This window comes from Larus michahellis, chromosome 6 (assembly GCF_964199755.1).
Source record: "Larus michahellis chromosome 6, bLarMic1.1, whole genome shotgun sequence".
NCBI classification, from domain to species: domain Eukaryota; kingdom Metazoa; phylum Chordata; class Aves; order Charadriiformes; family Laridae; genus Larus; species Larus michahellis.
The window spans coordinates 35,350,734-35,357,885 of record NC_133901.1 but is presented as its reverse complement, the minus strand read 5'-3'; the positions used below and the strand labels follow the sequence as shown (position 1 = coordinate 35,357,885).

The following is a 7,152-nucleotide window of genomic DNA, read 5'->3' as shown; positions in this document are numbered from 1 at the left end:
CAACCAGAAAAAGTTGTTAAATATTAGCATCAAAAGGGACGAAGAATGTCTGTTTTGACCAAAAATGAGAGAATGATGGTTAGGTGGATTATCATGATGGGATGTTTAAAATTTCCTAATAAAAAAATTTCCAGCCCAAAAGTAAGTCTGGCCTTTCCAGAATACAGATAAAATTGCCCATTGGATGTGTTATGGAGGAATCGGGTATACTTCTAGGAAGTATCTTCATCATATACTTGCTGGTTGGACCTGGCTGTCAAATGATAACAGAAGATTATGCAATTTCATTAAAAAAAAAAGCTCATTAGCAATTGTTTGTGGGTAATATAGGTTTAGATTATACTCCTCCTTTCAGATGATGAGGTTCTCTCCTCAGGCTGGGGCACTTTGGCTTGTGAAGAGCAGTATTAGGTGACTTTAAAAGCAGCCACAGAACCTTAACAAATGCAAAAGCAGAACTACATGGAGAAATAATTCGAAGACAGAACGGTACTACATGAGATCCTAAAAAAACCCGTGTCTGGCAGATGTGGCGTGGCATCATATCAGGCATTTCGCAAGCTAAAGAAATCAATTTGGCTTGCCTGATTTCCTTTGATATCTTGATAAATATTTCAAGATCCTATTATTTTTAATAAAAGGTAGACATTCAAGAGACGACTTTAGCTGCGCACGGAGATTCATTCTAAACCTTGTCAGTTAGTGAGGGAGCTGTCAAATTTTTATCGTCTTTCCGCTTCTAAATTATTAATACGGAACTTTACGGCGGTGAGTAATCCTCATACCTAAACGCTTGGTTACAATGCTTTGCTCTAGGGGAAGCCTGGAAATCTCGCCTTCTCCTGGTGAAGCAGCGGCACAGGGCACAGTGCGGGGTGGGAGAGGAGGAGGAGGAGGATGAGGAGGACGAGGAAGGTGAACGGCTGGTCTCAGAGAGGCAGCAGCCCCCTCTCCCCGGGCCACCGGGGGGCCGCCTTCCTACGGTGAAGGGTGCAACTCCCGGCCGGGACAGACGGGGAAGCGCCTTTCCCTCAGGTGGGGAGGCTGAGGCCCCGCGGAACCGGCCGCCGGGCTCGCGGCTCGCCTCAGGCGGCCCGCCCCGGCTGGCTCCCACCGCCCGCTCACCCTGCCCCCGCGGGCCACGGGCCGCTGCCCCTGAGGAGACGGGCGAGCGCCGCTGCTGCCCGGGCCTTGTCACGGCAGGGATATGGAGGAGTAACCGGTAAAACCCCCCCACCCCCTTCAAGCCCGGCACGGCCCCTCAGCGCCACGGTTCGTCCACAGGAGGCGGTGGGCGGGAAGATGGCGTCGTTTGAAAAGATGGCGGCGGCGGCTGAGGTGTGAGGTTTTAGAGCTGCTGCCTTTCTACCATTGTGTCTTTCTCAGTGAGGTGGCTCCAAGGGAATAACTCCAGTGCACTGCTTCATTTTTCATCAAGCAGGTTGGAATTGGTGTATTTTTATTTATTTTTTTTTCACCCTTCAGGTACAGACAGATACAATTGCCTCAGCATTTTAACATTCCTACAAGCTGAAACAGGTGACTAACCTCAGCCAAAGGCCAGCCCTCAGAATTAGTTGCCTTTATATGTTCCCTTGGCCATTAAAGTAGGTAATGGCACTCTTTGTTTTAGGACGCATTGGCTTTCTTCCATGCTGGGGAAGGTGACACTGTATTCTTGCTGTACCTTCACTGTGTGGGCTCAGGACAGTGGTGGTGGCTGTAGCCTCCCCCTTGCCTTGGCCATCCCATTCTGAGGGTACATGGCAGCCCCACCTTGCTGTGGATGAAGAGGGTAAATCCCCTCTAGCATCTTTATGGCCTTGGGTGTTGGTCTTCTTCCTCAGAGAAATGGAGCATGTTGCCAGGAGGATGCCATCAGCCATATCTGAATGCCCAACTGCCGGCATGTCGGTGAGCTGCGGTGCACTCCTATAGCAGCCGTGGTGCACTATATAGCTGCGATATAGTGTGCTATGGTAGTGCTGCTACCTAGCAATCTGGGATCTGGCTTTGGTTTCATCCCCAGATTTGTGTCCAGTGGGGAGAAAGTGTCTATCCTGATGTGGTCCTCATGTCTGTCTTGATTTTTCTCTGAAAAATACCTTCATCAGTAACCTGTTTATTGCAAGCATCCAGAAGAGCAAACCTGCGGTTTTCTAAAATGATTCCTTAACTATAAAGACCTGTAAAGAGTAAAAGCATCCACAGTACATTTGCTGAACTACAACGTTAGGGAAAAATATGTCTTCAGATATCGCTGTACTCTTTTTGTTTATATAATACATACAAAATTTAATTATTATAATTTTAGATAACTTTCCTGGTATTTAAAGCACGCATGGCATAAGCATAATTCAAACTGTTGTTAATCAAAATCTATTGGAGAATTACTATTCTAAATAAAGAGATTTAGCGTTTGTTAAAACAAAGGCTTTGATGAGATTTTTTTTTTCAAGGAGTCAAAAAGAAATAGGCAACAGCTCCGTAAAACTTGAGGGGGTTGTGGCTGTTGCAGTCCCTCAGGACCTCTTGGTTTACTTATTGTACTGTTGGCACAATAAAAGACAGCAAAATTTAAGTTCTCTGTTAATTTGTCACTGAAAATAATGGAAGGGGAGGATGAACTTGAGTAATTGTGATAGAGGAGTGATCTGCTTATTTTGTGTAGTAATGAGGTGCAGCTGAAAATAATTTATGTTCCAAATTAGCATGCAGGAAGGTATGGAAGGCAAAGCGTCTCTGGTAAAATAAGTGACTTCAAAAAGCCTGACAGCAAATAATTATTAACTGTTGAGCTCAATGATGCAATAACAATGCTCATTTAGAAGCTTTCTTATCTTGGTGGTGTAGTTAGTAACAGTTCTGAAAATAGTGGGTAGGTCACAGCCAGGAAAGTACAGCTTTCAGAACAGAGACACATGAAAGCAAGGGATCGATATGTACTTGGAGGAGCTTTACTTCAGTGTACTTTTTTAAGCTAGGTAAACAGATGAGATCTGAGGCTAGATAGTCAGTGAATAGTCGGGGATGCAGCTAAAGAGATTTAAATATGCTTTACTTTCAGCTTGAATCTTCAGATGTGCCTCAGAGCTTGCTGAAGCTTGATGGCTGCAGGCTGTTCCAGTAGTTTCCTGAGGCTTGTTCTTCCCATTCATTGCTGCATAGAGCACTCTGGATTCTCTTTCTTGTCCAGGTAATTTAATGTAAGGGAAGTATGGGCTATTAACTGACAAGAACTGTAGAATGTTGAAAATGATGGTTATAGTGTACCTGCAGTAAGGGATTAAAGAAATTTGGTGTAACTAATGCAAAATTGATGTCTTGAGGAAAATAGGCTATATTGAGGGAACACTTGTTTTCCTATTATATGACATTCTGGCTTTTAAAGTAACGCTATTGGAAACCAAAATAGCACCTGCTAAACCAGTGACTGTGCATCAGTGACTGGTAGTTGCCAGAAAGTAGTTATAAGGGGAAAAATCATTACCCACTGGGAGTTTGTGGTTTCAGGCTCCCTTTGTTTCAAATGTCTGGTCAAGTTTCACTTCTGTTCTTCACTGCTTTCCTGCCTCCTGCACGTTTACATTCTCCTTCCATCATGTTTCCCTGGCACAGAGTCCTGCTTAGTGTCTGGTAGGAAGGACTTTTGACAGAAAATGAAGTAGCTGCAAAGCAGAAACTTTCTCATGGGAAAATGTTGCCGCGCATTTCACTTGACTTTAAATATTTTTGCCCAACCCAAAAAACTGATGTAGAATATTCTGCTTTATTGAATTGACATGAATTGTTTGGATGTGTTGAAGTCTATGAATTGCCTTAAAAAAACCTCAGACATTAAAATATAGTTCTGTAAATCTTTACCGCATAGGAAATGCACCCTTCTTCGCACCCTTCCTCTGTCTCCTGTAAGCTGAAATCCTAGAAGGATTACATTTCCTGAAATGCAATGTGGCCCCAAGAAGGCGATGGTAGATTAGGGAAGTTGTGTTACTCTTGTCTTGGGAAAGATGTAGCCCAACCAGGGGGAATGGAGGTGTTCGGCCTCCCTACTCTACTCCTAAGAACATCATCAGGGTTTTTTTTTGGTTCTTTTTTAATGTTACAGGCGTTGTCCCCCTTCCCCCACAGGAATCCAAAATGCTATTGCCAAAGTTGAGAAAGCGTTTAGGTGAAGTCAGAAGAGACGTGTACAATGTTCCAGGCTAAAGTAGGAAAAGTAACCTGCAGAAAAACAAGATGGAGAACACTCTGAGAGAGTTCTGCAGAAAAGCAGCAAGGTAATCATGGGTCAATAATGTCACTTTGTTAAGAAAAGAGGTAACCATTGTACTAGGAGATAATGTAACAGGAATATTTCCTGTTAGAAGTGCAGAAATGATCCTTTTGATCTTAGCACTAGGAAGACTAATAACTACTGTGTCTGGTGCAGCAGAACTGGGGAAAATGCAGGAAATATGAGCAACATTTCCTCGCAGAAGGAACTGAATTATCCAGCCTAGAGAAGGGAATGTGTAGTGTAAGAACAACTGTAATGGGTCACAGCTTGGTCCAGTGAACTTGCTTTAACGGTGGCCCACAGCAGAGGCCTAGTGTAGAATCTGGGCAAGAGTAACTTGTTACTTTTTCAGAATACTGTGAAAGCTGGCAATGAGTCTGGAGCCATGGCACATCATTTTCTTGAACCAGTGGTGGTGCCTGACTAAAGGGCTGTAGCAGTCTTCAGACGTACAGTACTGCTCTGGATAGGAAAGAAATACCCTGCTACTCATATTTGCTGACTGGATGTGAGGTTGGAGGTGTAAATTTTAGCAGAGGAGGTACTGGTAAATGTTCAGAACAACCGTGCAAGCTAGAAATAGTGAAGTACTAGCAGGGATTGCCAGGCAGACTATATAGCCTTTATCCTCAGTCAGTTTTTTAAATATTAGCCAAACCAAGTCTTCTTGGTGCAGGTACATCCTGGAATAGGGGCTGGAGCAGATTATCTGTCATTTTCTCTTCCCTCTTTTGACCAGTCATCAACAATTCTATGTTGCTGTTCTGCAGCTCTAATTTTAGCAAAGACTCTTTTGTGCAGTACCAATCTCATACTGTTCATTTGTCTGTTAATGTGCTTTCCATGTACAGCCATTATTCGTTAATAGTACTTGTTCTACCTCTTTTTCCTTTGATTAAGAAAATGAAAAGAAAAAGGACATTAGTGCTCAATATACTATATCTTTTTGTTAGATGCCTGAAAACTGTTAATGAAATGTATTCTTTTCAAGTATGGAGTGTTCTTGTACATTAAAATTATATAAAATGCTTCTTTACAGTTACCCAATTCTTTTCAGTCAACTATGGAGACACATCCAAACCATAGGGTGTAGAACTAAGTCAAGGCTTTGATCACTGCATGTCTCAGGAGAATTCAGCTGCTTGTTAACTTCAGCTTGTCTCCTGTCTGTAGTTGTAGTATTTTCTGTTGTCTTGGATATTTATTTGTAGCCTGTGTTTCTGTGGGGGTTAAGTGCTTAGGCATCTGCATCTTTGTGCCTCTGTAAATCTGATTGTCTTTATTCTTTTTGATCAGATGCAGAGGGTGATGGTGACATGTGCCAAACAATAGCACACCTTCCATCAGTATGTATGGGAAGGCTGGCCGCTGAAGTTAGCGATAGAAGTAGCTAAGAAAGGACTCAGCTGTTATGAGCTTGTTTCTTTATGTTGAAGTCCTAGAACCTAGAATTCTACCAAATCATCGTAATTTCTCTATATATTCAGTCACAAAAGGATGTCAGAGGAACAGCCATGTGCTGTGTTTGGTATTCTGAAGTTAATGTTCTGCATGTTATCTGATTGAGATTCTTATACATATAGGGGAAAAAAAATCAACACGGTAAGATGTATAGAAAAAATAAGAAATTATGTTCCAAATGCTACTGTAATCTGTAGTCAAGTGGAATGCATTTAAATGCAGCAGATAAAGAGAGGTGTTCTGAAAAGATGCTTTGCCCCCTCTGCCTTGACAGTCTTGATCATAAGTGCTTTGTGCTAATGCTTGATGGCTGTAGGAGCAGGATGCTATCAAATGTATCCTCCAACTGCTGGTGTAATGGGAAGCATGTGTTCTCTTAGCATCTGCCGCCAGATGTTGGCAAGCACTCAGGGACTGAGGCCATAACCTTGTCCCTCACTGTTTGGGCATGCTGCCACTAGTATATGCTGCCAACTTGTACAGTTTTCAGGCCATCTGAGAATAGCTCTTTGGTTTTGAACATTTTTAGTTCGCTACTGTTTTCACTTGCCCATGGATGCCTAACAGACCAATGTCACGACAGCAGGAGGGATGCTCTTAAGTTGATGCTACTGCTTGCATGTTAGTAATTCTTTTCCCCTCCACCTTCTTAAACTGGTGTTTAAATAAGCTGCCTGTGTTTGTCTGACAGGTTCCCTGAAGAAGCAGCAGCTCTTCTTGAGATACCAGTCTACTCACACCTTTCTGCAAGAATTTGAGGGCTGATGAAACTTTGAGGAAGCTCCGGTATGCATTCCTCCTCTGTACCCTAAATGACACGCTGCATCTCCAAGCTGGTATGGTGAGTTCCTTCATTCCTGCTTCCTACCAATTTAGGAGGCAGGATAAAAGTTGAGCTCCTTGCATTGTTCTCTTCCCCACAGGCTGGCATTGGAGATGGAAACTTCCTGCTACCAACCTCCCTTTCCTCCTTTATCTCGTTATTTTTTTTCATAATGATTGAATATGCTTATTCCTTCTCTTTAACCTACCAGAAGTTCCCTTGAAGTGCTCCTTGAGTCTTGTGAATTGAAATAGTAGGGAGTTCCATTCCGTCTTTGTTCTCTGCGATTGCAACTAAGGAGAATTAAGTATCGCAGGAGACATGATGACAGTCTTTGTGTGCTATCAGTAATAAGCCTGACCTTTACTGAGGATTTCTGTAAAGTTTAGGTTGTCTTTTGCCATTGGTATGATTTGGAAATGTATATAGCAGAAATGCATATACTTAGAAAAGCATAAACTGAAAAAATCTCTCTCCTTCTGAGAGAAATTTCAACACACTAGGATTTAAGTTTCCTTCTAGATAATAAGGTTTGTAATGTATATGGTAAGTTTTCAATTGTACCTCAGCCGCCTCTATTGATTCATTG

The 7,152-nt window shown here is 42.6% G+C and overlaps 1 long non-coding RNA gene across 1 annotated transcript; it reads left to right on the top strand.

The window, feature by feature from the left end:
- Nucleotides 1-1,138: 1,138 nt before the first annotated feature.
- On the top strand, nucleotides 1,139-6,549 carry LOC141745386 (uncharacterized). Its single transcript, XR_012587745.1, has 3 exons — nucleotides 1,139-1,441; nucleotides 3,068-3,196; nucleotides 6,432-6,549. It is a non-coding gene; the product is annotated as an uncharacterized LOC141745386 (long non-coding RNA).
- Nucleotides 6,550-7,152: the final 603 nt, after the last annotated feature.